General features: G+C 39.3%; 1 protein-coding gene and 1 long non-coding RNA gene across 2 annotated transcripts in view; both read left to right on the top strand.

The window, feature by feature from the left end:
* REPTOR-BP (REPTOR-binding partner) overlaps positions 1-14,048 on the top strand; it is a 72,812-nt gene that overhangs the window by 20,934 nt on the left and 37,830 nt on the right. The window lies entirely within an intron of this gene.
* Positions 472-1,251, top strand: LOC137242140 (uncharacterized). The gene is made up of 2 exons (XR_010950093.1): positions 472-715; positions 778-1,251. It is a non-coding gene; the product is annotated as an uncharacterized lncRNA (long non-coding RNA).

Here is a 14,048-nt window from a genome sequence, read left to right as displayed (position 1 = left end):
TTTAAATGTTATTCGCGGAAAACACGACGGTACTATTGTCGCTTTTTTCGTTGTTGCTATTAAACAAATGAAGGTGGTGAATAGTGTTGCCAGCTCCGCAACATTATCTTTTTATCGTGGTAGAACATTATAAGGTGGTGGCACGTCGACATAAATGCAAACAAACATACACTATCAATGTATTTTGTTTTGTAATTCTCTGAATAATTTGAAATTAATGTATTTAATTGGAACAATTGCAGAATACATACATTTGTCAAAAAAAAAAAATAAAAAATCGGACTTTATAGAGATTTTTATGCTGATTCCAACGGTAATTCTGCGTAGAACACCTTTCTGCATACACCCCTATTATGAATTTTCATACGATAGACTATAAACGCTTGCTAGCGTATCGTAAAAAATTAGCTTTCATATTGCGATTTCCACACGCCCGATAGATGTACTATTGTGAATGACAGCAGAGTTTTGTTTACAAATTTTTGTGAATCTATACGAAACAGATAGCAAAACAAAACGTAAATACTAACAATTCATTTGTCTTGAACGTGAAAGTGGCAAAAGTTTTTAAAAGCTGTAATAATAAAATGTTTTATGCAACCTCTGTTACCTTTTATATAAACTCAAATGAACAAATTGACGAAACTTGCATAGATGCCATAGAAAGAAGAAAATTGAGAGATGCTTCCAATCTTCTTGAAATTAACTCTACACTGTAAGTACTTGACATACTAAAAGTTTAATAAACAAAATTGATGTCAGAGTATGTCTTAACAGAAATAGGAGGCAGTTTGCGCGCCCGTAAAAATAGATCATCCATCCCAAATATTTTGAAGGTTTATGCCACTTTAAGGTTTCTTGCCCAGGGTGTTGCAACAGAGTGTTGGGAATGAGGCTATAGTTGGATTCTTTTGGATTATGTAATAATTTTATATTTACTTTTATTTAAATTATTATATTAATTTGTTGTCTTCAAGACCAACTTTATAATTTTTGTAAAATGTATATTTTACAAGTTATATTATATTCAATAATTATACATAGAAAACGGGTAAATTAGAAAAAACAAAGTGCATAGACATAGCCGACTATTTCAAAGCCCATGACGGTTTATCATCAGCGATCCAAACTTTGAAGACTTGACGTTTTAACGCATCAGGCCATCAATGCACTTTGCAAGTTTCTGAAGTAAACAAATTAATATAATAATTAATTATTTACAGACCAATAAAACCAAAACATAACCTTTTATTTAAATAGTTCCCAATATCATGGAAAAATTTATCAACGATAGCTAGCGTAGAAAATTTAACAGCTTATGCGATAGTTAGCGTATGGCAATACCACGATAAACGATAAACGCTTACGATCGGGTTTCACACGCTAGAATTTATTTCATAAAGCGCCAAATACACGACACGAACATTTCCGCGAACATTCCCGTTATGTCATATTTCTGCGACCTTTTCTGTCGTGTATGTTTGCCAGTTCGCGCAAATGTTCGCCAAAAATCAAAATATTTTAATTTTTGGCGAACATTTGCGCGAACTGTTCGTGCGTGTATGGCGAAATAGCTCATAATCGTAGTAATTTCTGAACGGAACAGACGTGCGCGGAAAAGTAAAATGGACAATACAAAATTTCTGAGTGAATTTATTGAAATATATAAATTTTTTTACGCTTAATTGCCACAGCGAGCAATATTGCTCCAGCACAATTGTTGTCCGTATTCATCGCTGTCTGAAAGAGAACTAATGTTCGGCAAAAGGGTCGTATGGTGTATGGCCAAAGCTGCGAACGAGATTGCGGAATGTTAGCGGAAATGTTCGTGTCGTGTATTTGGCGCTTAATACGGTAGAACAGATTGCAAGGGTTTATCGTGTATCGTATGAGTTCATAATATGGGTGTTAGTTAACACTCGAATAGAAGAACTTGACTGTTCAAAGTTGACTTGAAGAAACCTTTTAATGTTGATGCATTAAAAGGAATGGATAGGATGAGAAACGTTACAAATAACTAAGTAAAGATTACATAACTAATTTAAACAATATTTTACCCTACTAAAAATTAAAAAAAATTCATATTGTTACGAATATTAGCAAAACTAAGGGGTGATGCTATCTCTAAGCCGATGCTAAGCAGTGACGCGAATTCACATCATTAATTCAATCATTATGTATCTACATAAACGAAACAATAAATGCGTCTACACATATGTACCATGTACGTATACGAGCAGCGGAGAATCAATGCACAAACACATGCATACATCTGAGATACTCCTGAAAGTATGCAATGAGAGAAGCTATAAAATCATGCAATTTTAGTTACAGCTGAGAAGTTTGAGAGCTGATGGTAACTAGTAGATTCTGGAAGCGCCTAGAAGATGCGAACGTGGAAATCAGAGAGTATAAAAGGCAGCAAATGTAGAGACGCTGGAATTCAGTTTCGATTAAGACGCTATCTAGCGAGCAAGACTAGTATTATTTTGAAAGTGAGTTTTCATTTGAGCTATCAATCAGTTTGGTTATTAAGCAGGCTATTCGTTGCAAAGTATAAGTGTTATTGTGAAGTACTTTAATAAAGGCCATTTTTCCATTATTCAATATTGGAGTTATTTATTCAACAGTTTAGCGATACGAACGATAGCAGAAGATTACAAAGAAGAGGATTTGCAGTAAATTCGTTACAATTGGTGTCAGAATAGGAATTGTTGAATGAATTCCAGAGGACAACAAGGACATGGCAAAGTTCAGTGAATTGAAGATCCAGCAACTGAAGAAGGAGTTGGACAGCCGTGGATTGAATACAACCAGCAATAAACTCGAACTACAGGCATGAGTACGAGAGGCAATGGAATTAGAGGGAATTAACGTGGAAGAGTATGTCTTTCATCTTGATGGCGAGGAGACAACAAAAATTGAAGAGAAAAACGAAACATCGCAGACGGTTACCAGCACAGACTTGAACATGATATTGGCTGCAATATCTGCACAAACATCGACAGTAGCATCAATGTCGTCGCAATTGGCATCCCAACTGGAAGCGCAAGAGGCACGTATAACAGAAATGTCATCACAAATATCCACCAACATGTCATCCCAACTGGAATCACAGGAGACACGTTTAACATCCAAGATGGAAAAACAACTGGAATCACAGTCGACACAGATTACATCTAAGATGGAAACACAGTTAGAAGAACAGAAGACATATATGGCTGAGCAGTTGAAAGCACAAGAATCTCGCATATCTTCGCAACTGTCAGAACAGGAAGCAAGGGTATCATCAAAACTGGAAGCGCAGAATGCAAAAATCGCTCAATTTCAGGCAGAAGTCGATGATTTGAAGGGTCGTATGGAGCAGTTACAACTAAATCGCCCAGCTGTTTCAGCGAGTAATCCAAAGGTAAAAACACCATCCTTTGACGGGTCTGTTCCTCTCCAGGTCTTTAAGCTACAGTTTGAGAAGACCGCAACAGTGAACAACTGGAATGGTGAAGATAAAGTTGCTGCACTCTTCGTAGCATTGAAAGGACCAGCTGCCGAAATCTTACAGACTATTCCAGAGTACGAACGGAACAGCTATGAAGCATTGATGGCCGCTCCCGAGAGACGTTATGGAAGCGAGCATAGAAAACAGATATTCCAAATTGAGTTGCAAAACCGTCACCAAAGAGCGAATGAGACTTTGCAGGAGTTTGACTCGGATGTTGAAAGGTTGGCACATTCGGCAAATGCGGACGCACCCGTGGAGTACACCGAGAGGGTAAAGATTCAGAGCTTCATAAACGGCATACGGGACGTCGAAACAAAGCGAGCTACATACGCAAGCCCAAAGCAAACATTTGCTGAAACGGTATCTTATGCACTGACTCAGGAAACAGCGTCACTTTTGAGTAAGCCAGCGTACAAAACCCATCGTGTGGAAGTAGAAAGGCCAGATTGGGTGGACACAATTTTGGAAGCACTGAAGGGATCACAACAGAAAAACTCTGGAGTTATGAAATGTTTCAAGTGCGGTGTTTAAGCCGCCTTCATTTCAAAATTAAACGGCGGCACGCGCCACCCTTATGCGCGGCCGTGCGCGGCGAGTGGAAAGGCGCAAATTCACAAGCACTGCCATCGTCAGCAACGATCCTTTTTTCAACGAATTAGTCAAGCATTATCGCTCGGCAACCGCGGACGCGATCCTCTAATTTTATTTTGAATACTTGTAAAAGTTATCTTTTTATATATTTGAATATTAAAAGACCCCTTTTGAACAAAGTTAATTTGTGACGTTCAAAGTCATAATTAATTAGAAGAAGAAATTAAATGAATTATAACGTTTTATGAAAAAACCCTAAATCTTTTATTTAGTGAAGAGTGTAGCGAAGAGAGGCCATTTATTCATGGTCCTTCGAGCCGGATCCTTGACCCGCCCTAAAAACTTAATTTTAATTATTAAAATCGTATTCACGTTCGCCAAAAAAAAATTGAAAAGTGAAGTAAATAAGTGCAGTGGGTAGTGAAAACTGTTTGACTATACGGACAACGCAACACACCTACATACATACATCAAACACACATTTAAAAAAAAAAAAATTTTAAATAAATTCAAAAAATATATGCCTAAAAACCACACAAAATAACATAAAATAAAGTGACAGTGTGTGTTCAAAATATACATATAGATATTGGTAAAAAAATATAAATTGAGGTCAAAAAAAAAAATTTTTAATTTTGGAAAAAAAAATTTGTTTTAGTTGCAAAAAAAAAAAAACGAAAAATTAACATTAAAATCAAGTTTCCGTTTGCGTTTTTATTTAAACATGCGAACGAGTTGGAAAGTGTTTGGTCAAAAGCAACTAAAATATATATGTACATATAAATATATACATATACCCGAAATGGCCTTTATTAAGGTACTTCACAATAACACTCAAACTTTGCAACGAATAGCTTGCTTAATAACCAAACTGATTGATAGCTCAAATGAAACTGAATTCCAGCGCCTCTACATCTGTCGCCTTTTATACTCTTTGATTTTAACATACGCATCTTCTAGGCGCTTCCAGAATCTACTAGTCCATTAGCTCTCAAACATCTCAGCTGTAGCTACAATTGCACAATTTTATAGTTTTTCTCATTGCATACTTATAGGAGTATCTCAGATATATGCATGGGTTTGTGCATTGAGTCGCCGCTGATCGTATACGTACATGGTACATATGTGTAGACGCAATTATTTATTCGTTTATGTAGATACATAATGATTGAATTATTGATGTGAATGTTTGTAGTTTACAGTCTCTCGCGCACACATAGGTGTATAAGTAAATGCATCTGTGTGTGACATCTCTCGGCTGCCTTATATATGTGTATACATGATTTGATTATTGACGTAAATATCGCTTAGCATGGCCTTAGTGATGGTATAGCTTAGTGATGCTAATATTCGTGACACTGCCCTCCACCTAAGTCTGATCGTCCCGATCAGACAAATCTCTCGATCTAAACGCTGCTAATCTCTCCAAATGAACCACTTTAATTTGGTTCGTGGTTTGGTAGTGGTTTGTATGCGGTACACTACATCGTTGATCCGTTTTACAACTTTGTATGGGCCTTCCAGTTACACTGCAATTTCGGGGACAAACCTTTTTTTCGTTGTGGGTTGTATAGCAGCACCAAATCTCCTTCCTGAAACCCTTCCGAATTAATTGCTTTATCGCACCTCGCCTTCATCTTGTCACTCATAATCTTTGCTCGTTGCCTTACAAGATCGTGTATCTCTCTCAGCTCTTCTTCTAATACACCAGTGGATTTCTTGACATTCCTCTCCGCATCGGCACCTATCCCATACTTCAAATCAGCTGGCAGTCGAAGGTCATTGCCAAAAATTACTTTTGCAGGGGTTTGGCCCGTTGTCTCATGCACTGCTGATCGGTAAGCCATCAAGAATAATGGTATGCGGGTATCCCACTACTTATGGTACTTGTCTACTACTTTCCTTAAATGCTCCTCCAAGGTTCTATTGAAACGTTCCACCATACCATCGGACTGAGGATGCAATGCAGTTGTCCGTGTTTTTCGAATGCCGAATGATTTACACATTTCTTGGAACACAGCTGATTCAAATTTCGTGCCTTGGTCAGAATGTAACTCCATTGGTACACCATACCTTGCAACCCATTCGCTTTTAACCACTTCTGCTACTGTTCCTGCTTCTTGGTTTGGGATTGGGTATACCTCTGGCCATTTACTGAAATAATTCATAACCACCAGTACGTACTTGTTTCCGCGGTTGCTAGTAGGAAATGGACCTGCGACATCCATAGCGATCCTTTCAAATGGTGCACCTGAAATATACTGCTTCATCTGGCCATGACTTCGTGTTTTAGGCCCTTTCGCTCTGTTGCATACCTCGCAGTTGGCAATCCACTCGGTGACCGACTGACGGCAACCAACCCAATAGAATCTCTGTTTAATTTTCTCGAGCGTCTTCGTGATTCCAAGATGACCTCCACTTGGACCATTATGCAGCTCGTTGAGCACGTCAGAAATCCTCTTTCTGGGAACAACTATCAGTTTCTTCTTGCATTTACCATCCTCACTTTCCCATACTCGATGAAGGCAACCGGATATCAATTCTAAACTGTTCCACTGTGCCCAATATGACTTCGCAATGGGACTCTCTGCTGACATCTCTTCTCTGTTTGGTCTTTCGTTTCGTTCGAGCCCTTGCATAACACGTGACAGATCTGTATCTTCTAGCTGGCACTTTCTTAGCTGTTCCTTGTCCCATAAATCTGTACATGTTATAGTCATTAGCCGGACATCTATAATGTCTTATTTAGCCTCGGCCTTTGAACAGTGCTTGCATTCCAAACTACATGGTCTTCGTGACATTGCATCGGCATTTCCATGGGTACTACCTTTTCGATGCTCAATGGAAAAGTCATAGCTTTGTAGTCGCTTGATCCACCGTGCCAATTGTCCTTCCGGATTAAACTGCAGAAGCCATTTTAAAGCTGCGTGATCTGTCCTGACACGGAATCGCTGGCCGTAGAGGTATTTGTAAAAATGTTTAATGCACTCTACCAATGCCAACAGCTCTCTCCGCGTAACGCAGTAATTCCTCTCTGGTTTTCCAATCGAACGGCTGTAATATGCAACTACCTTCTCCTGTCCATCGACCAGTTGTGATAAAACGCCTCCTATAGCATATCCGCTCGCATCTGTACGTTGCTCCTGGAATTGGATACGCCAACATTGGGGCAGTGCACAAACGCTCTTTCAATGTTTGGAAAGCTACTTCTTGCTCCTTCTTCCATTCAAAAGCTTTATTTTTTCTTGTAAGCTCATGGAGGCTATGGGCTACGCTGGCAAAATTTGGTACAAATCGGCGGTAATATGTGCACAGCCCAAGGAAACTTCTCAATTCATGCAGATTCTGTGGTCTTGGCCAATCCTTTACTGCCTCTATCTTTTCATTCGCTGTACGGATACCATCTGTCGTTACCTTGTGACCCAAATAATTTACTTACTTTTTAAACAGCGCACACTTTTTGGGACTTAACTTCAGACCAGCGCCAGCTATTCTCTGGAAAACTTCATCTAAGTTTTTAAGATGTTCATCAAAGTTCTTGCCCAATACGATGATGTCGTCCAGGTACACCAAGCATATTTTCCAATGTAGTCCTTTCAATACCTGATCCATGAGTCTCTCGAAAGTAGCTGGTGCATTACATAGTCCAAAGGGCATTACTGTAAATTGCCAAAGACCATCTCCGACGCTGAAGGCTGTTTTCTCTTTGTCTTCCTCCTTCACCTCCACTTGCCAGTAGCCGCTTTTCAAGTCCAGTGTGGAAAACCATTTCGTACCAGAGAGCGAGTCCAGAGTGTCGTCAATTCTTGGCAATGGGTAGCTATCCTTTTTCGTAACGTCATTCAACTTCCGGTAGTCCACGCAAAACCTCATTTTTCCATCCTTCTTCTTTACAAGTACTACCGGTGAGCTCCAGGGACTAGCTGATGGTTCGATGACGCCGCTGTTGCTCATTTCTTGTATAGTTTGACTCACCACCTCCCTCTTCGCCAGTGGAACACTACGTGGAGCTTGACGTATCGGCCTCGCGTCTCCAGTGTCGATTTGATGTTTCACAACATTGGTGCGGCCTGGTTTGGAACCATCCTGGTCAAATATGTTTGCGTACTTTAGGAGCAATTGCTTTGCCTTACTCTTATAATCTTCCTCTAGCCCCTTCGTCCATTCTGTGATGTCATTTGAAAGATCAGTGTTACTAGATGAAACGTGTTCCTGGAGCTGTTCACAGTTAATAATTACTTCAGCCTCTTGGCATCTTCCCAAAATAGCTCCTTTGGTCAGTTTGAGTGGTGACTTCAACTCATTGAGTACTCTTACCGGAACACGTCCATCTTGTTTTGTCATAGCCAGGGTTTTTCCTACAAGTATGGTTCGATGCTGATTTGGTTGCTGCTTCGACAACCCTCAATTTGTTTGTCCCACAATCTCCATCAACCTTTGCCCAGATGACTGCTTCGGATTTTGGTGGTATTTGCTGACTCTCTTCCACCAGTACTCGTTTACTGCTGTAGCCTCTCTCGTACCCGAAATTAAGTGGTACATCCATGTTCTTATATCGCATCGTCTTGCTTTGCATGTCGATCTTGATGCCTTGGTTGATTAAGAAGTCTACTCCAATTATGATTTCACCAACAATATCTGCCACTATAAAATTGTGTAGTACCGTGACGTTCCGAATTGCTACTTCACATTCTACTTCTCCAATTACCTGGGTGTCCTCTCCCGTGGCTGTACGTAATCTTGCTCCAAACAATGGTCTTATCTTTTTGTTGACTAAATTCGCTCGAATGATGGAATGAGATGCACCCGTATCTACAGTCAGTAAACGTTCCTTTCCGTCCACATGTCCTCCAACAGTAAGATTGCTCGATCTTCTTCCAATCTGCGAGATAGAGATTATGGGGCATTCAATTGCGGGAGCCAGCTGTCGCCCCTTGCGGCTGACTTGATTTCGTTTAACGATTGAGTGGTCTTGGAGATTTGCTCATCACCTTCTGCTCTGCGTTTACGACCACCCACATTGTTGGAACTGTTAGGGTTGGTGTTGCAATAACGCGCAATATGCCCTGGCTTCCCACACTTAAAGTATTTGACTGCATCATTATTCTTCTGCTGCGTACTATTCAATGCTTCTAAAATTGCGTCTACCCAGTCTGGCTTTTCCACTTCCACGCACTTGTACGCTGGCTTACTCAAAAGTGAGGCTGTTTCCTGAGTCAGTGCATGCGATACCGTTTCAGCAAATGTTAGTTTTGGATTCGCATATGTAGCCCGCTTCCTTTTCACATCTCGTATGCCATTTATGAAGCTCTGGATTTTTACCCTTTCAGTGTATTCCACGGGTGCGTCCGCATTTGCAAGATGAGCCAATCTTTCAATATCTGAAGCAAACTCCTGCAATGTCTCATTTGCTTTTTGGTAGCGGTTTTGCAACTCAATTTGGAATATCTGTTTCCTATGCTCGCTTCCGTAACGTCTCTCTAAAGCGCTCATCAATTTTTCGTAGTTGTTCCGCTCGTACTCTGGGATGGTCTGTAAGATTTCCGCAGCTGGTCCTTTTAAAGCTACGAACAATGCAGCAACTTTATCTTCCGCATTCCAGTTGTTCACTGCTGCGGTCTTCTCAAACTGTAGCTTGAAGACCTGGAAAGGAACAGAACCGTCAAATGATGGTGTTTTTACCTTTAGATTGCTTGCTGAAACAGCTGAGCGGTTTAGTTGTAACTGCTCCATACGACCTTTTAACGCTTCTATTTCGGCATCAATTTTGTCCTCGAGTTGTAAAATTTTTGCATCCTGCTCTTCCAGTTTCACAAAGAGCTGCGATGATACCTGTTCCGAAATTTGTGCCGACATTTCAGATATACGTGCCTCTTGCGCTTCCAGTTGAGATGCCAAATATGTCTTCTGTTCTTCCAATTGTGTTTCCATCTTAGATGTTATCTGTGTCGACATTTCTGATATACGTTTCTTGTGCCTCAATCTTCGATGTTATTCGTGTCTCTTGGGATTCCATTTGTGATGACATATACGTTTTCTGTTCTTCCAGTTGTGATGACATGTTGGTCCTATTACCCTACTTCTTAAAATCTGTTCAATTTGATCCATCTTATAAATAATCTCCATCAAAACTCTCAGCACATCTATAAAAAGAATAATATGCGTTTAATATCTTATACAAAACAATGGGGAGTATTCATAGTCAAAACTTAGTTAAGAATTAAAAGTTAGTTACAGCTTTTTGACATAATATTCTATTGGCTATCTGTCAAAAAAGCTTCAACTAACTTTAAGTACCAACTAAATTCCGTCTATGAATATGCCCCAATATGTAATATACAACACAGCTACCTAACCGATAGCTTTCTTATTGGGCATTGAAAACGATAGAAGTCAGCTGATCAAGCTAATTTTATTGCACATATCTACCTTTGGCTAAACTATTCGCTCAAGTTTAAGAGACATTTAGGAATAAATAAAACTTTACTAGTGATTAACCTGGTGTAAAGAGTAATTAAATAACTCTAACCCAGGTAATAAGCCCCCATTACTGATACTTAGCATAGACTTGACTTGACTTGGCGTAAACTTGGCAACTTAGCCACGATTATACTCCACTTGGCGCATAAAATCTGGCATCATAATCAGCGTTGAAATTTATTTTTAAATAAATGTCAATTTGTATGACAAAATGTCAAAATGAAATGGAAACAAACAAATGGCATCTCAAAATGTAAACGTCACTTAGAACTTACATAGAAAATCAAAATTCAACAGACTTCTAAGTCAAGTTAAGTTTTGAGTAATCAGTAACATGCAATGTTAATTTAACAGAACTGTAAGTGACAGTTCGCAAGCCAAGTCAAGTCTATGCTAAGTATCAGTAATGGAGCCTATAGCTGGAGTCATTGGTGCCGTATGTCGTATCGCTGTATCCGTATCCCTAACGTAATCAGCTGTTTATCGTTACGACGGTAAACCAAAACCCAATTGGTTGGCTACGATACGGTTACGACTTTAGCGGCACCAATAATCGATTGCATTGATTCTCATAAGGTTGGTCGAATCAGCTGTTAAAAGGTTACCGATACGGTTACCGATAAAGCACCAATGTCTCCAGCTTATAGTCTAGTTGAGGGGTCGACTGCTAATACGATACCAAAAATATCGAGAGAGGTGTCAAACGACGCGTCTTGACATCAGTATTAATATTCCGAGGGCGGAAAATAAAAATTTTAACGCGTTCAAAAGATATTAACGAAAAACCGAAAAAAGACCGCCACGGTGATGCACAATTTTTTTTGGGGGTACAACACAACAACAACCTCATGGAAATCGCCAACTTCAAATGCAAATATCTCCGGACAGAGATAAAATTTTTCTTTTTTTCTTTTCATCGGATTATTGTTCTCGAGATTAATACGCGTCGTTTGACACCTCTCTCGATATTTTTGGTAGCGTATTAGCAGTCGACCCCTCAACTAGACTATTACCCTAACCCATATCAAACTGGATGTGAGACAGTTCTCAACCCCAAAAAAAGAGAACCACTTTTGTTATAATGCAAAATAAATAAATTGTGCAGTGAATTGTTAGCAAGGGGGGTAATTCTTTACTTTAGCTCACAACTGCTAAAACTCGTCCAAAAATATCAGGAGAGGTGTCAAAAGACGCACTTTGGACCCGGGATAACGAATCCGAAAGCGGAAATTCAAAATTTTATTTCGTTTCGGAGATATTTGCAAACAAAATTGAAAATTTTCATGTTGTTTTGATGATTTTGGGGTACCCACAAGAAAAACTGTGGGTAAAAGTGTTTTGCGCGGATACAGTTTTGGTCTCCAAACCGGTGTTGGACCAACCCAGGGTAATTTTTTATAAGCGCGGCCGAAGGTCGCCAATGCAGAAAAGTGTTCTGCGCAAAAATACTATGGATCCCACCCCCGGTTTCGGAGTGCTCCGGGCCATTTTTCGGTTTTATGGAAATATCTTTTGACAGAAATAAAATTTTGAATTTCCGCTTTCGGATTCGTGGTCCTGGGATCAAAACGCGTCTTTTGACGATATTTTCGGTCGAGTTTCATGAGTTGTGAGCTAAGGTAAATAATTACCGCAATGGGGTGCTCTACATAACAAATTTCTTTGTGATTATGATATCTGGTTCTGCTTTAAAGTTGGTGGAAAGTGCAGCGACGTTATGTCGGGGAATGTTTCCAGTTATGACGTGCTGCAATGTGGGAATTCTTTTGGGTAATAGTCTAGTTGAGGGGTCGACTGCTAATACGATACCAAAAATATCGAGAGAGGTGTCAAACGACGCGTCTTGACATCAGTATTAAAGGCGGAAAATAAAAATTTTAACGCGTTCAAAAGATATTAACGAAAAACCGAAAAAAGACCCGCGGGTACCTCCGAAACCGGAGGTCGGATCCATAGTATTTTTGCGCAGAACACCTTTCTGCGTTGGCGGCATTCGGCCGCGCTTATAAAAAATAACCCTGGGCTACGCCATGCCAAGTCCGGGTGTGTGGTATAACCGTGGCTACCGCCACGGTGATGCACAATTTTTTTTGTGGGTACGAACACAACAACAACCACATGGAAATCGCCAACTTCAACTGCAAATATCTCCGGACAGAGATACAATTTTCTTTTCCGCCGGATTATTGTTCTCGAGATTAATACGCGTCTTTTGACACCTCTCTCGATATTTTTGGTAGCGTATTAGCAGTCGACCCCTCAACTATACTTTTACCTTCTTTTGCTAAACCAGAGGGCCCTTTATTCAATCCTGCGCTATTAAATTTAATTGTGATGTTACACCTGGATATTATACCCGTCTTTGTATTAAAGGGTGCATCTATACTTGTAAATGTAACTTCTGGCATTATATTACATGGAGCTTTCATCTTGGCAATCATTTCTTTGCTTGGACAATGGAAAAATATAGAAACATTACTTATGGATTATCTGTTTTCTAAAAAATAAGTCTGAAATAGGTCGGTGTGCAATCCCATTCTGCGATAGGGCAGCAATCGATGTGCAAATGTATTAGGGCGGACTGAATAAATATAAAGCTTTCTCTTTTGGTATAGTGAAAATATGGTTAAGGACATTCAAAGAGATGGTCTATCAACATTTAAGCTTTTAATTTTAAAGTTAAGTGGTGTTTATCACGATTTTTGTTTTCACCTACAAATAACATGGGGATATTTGATTTTTAACTATATGTGGGCAAATGATTTGTGTATAAACGAAAGGTAGTACTCTAGAAGGGGGGTTTAAAACAACCAAATGAAAATTTAAAAAATTTACCTCCATTAGGTCCTGCCAGGTTGACTTCAATTTGGTTGGTTCCAACATCTTCAGCCTGATCTCCTTGTAGCAGTCCTTCAGCCTGATCGACTACCATTCCTGCTGAGGAAATGGCAGCACCTTCGGCTTCAGATGTAGCCTCATTAAAACGTCTATTCGTTGAAAACACTTTATTGAAAGAATTCGCTGAAAATTATTGAAAGTTAACTTATGTACAAATCATGTACAAGAGATTTTCTTACCATTATTTGTAGATTCCATAACTGCACTTCTTGTAACTGGACTCTTCAAAAACTTTAGAATCAAAAGCTAAAAGATACGTTTTAATTATATTTTTAAGATTTATTTATTCGAAAGTGTGGAAAGTGTTACTTTATTGAAAGTTTATGAAACAAGGGTTAGGAAAAAGTGGCTTAATTGGAAAACTCATGGAATAGGTGGTGAAGAAGTGGTATAAGCAAAAATTTGCTTTCCTGAGGGATACAGAAGTACTTGTAATCAAGATCTTCTCTCTTTAAATCAACCAAATTTAAGCTTGGCTCACTTGCAACAACAATACCTAAACTATTGGAGGAGCTAACAGGTACATCGAAAAAATTTTGCGTTTTCCGAAAAACAGTACATTGCACTATTTCCAATTCTC

Source organism: Eurosta solidaginis, chromosome 2 (genome assembly GCF_040869045.1).
Source record: "Eurosta solidaginis isolate ZX-2024a chromosome 2, ASM4086904v1, whole genome shotgun sequence".
In the NCBI taxonomy this organism is placed as follows: Eukaryota; Metazoa; Arthropoda; class Insecta; order Diptera; family Tephritidae; genus Eurosta; species Eurosta solidaginis.
The sequence above is the reverse complement of the archived record's forward strand: the minus strand, read 5'-3'. Positions and strand labels throughout refer to the sequence as shown.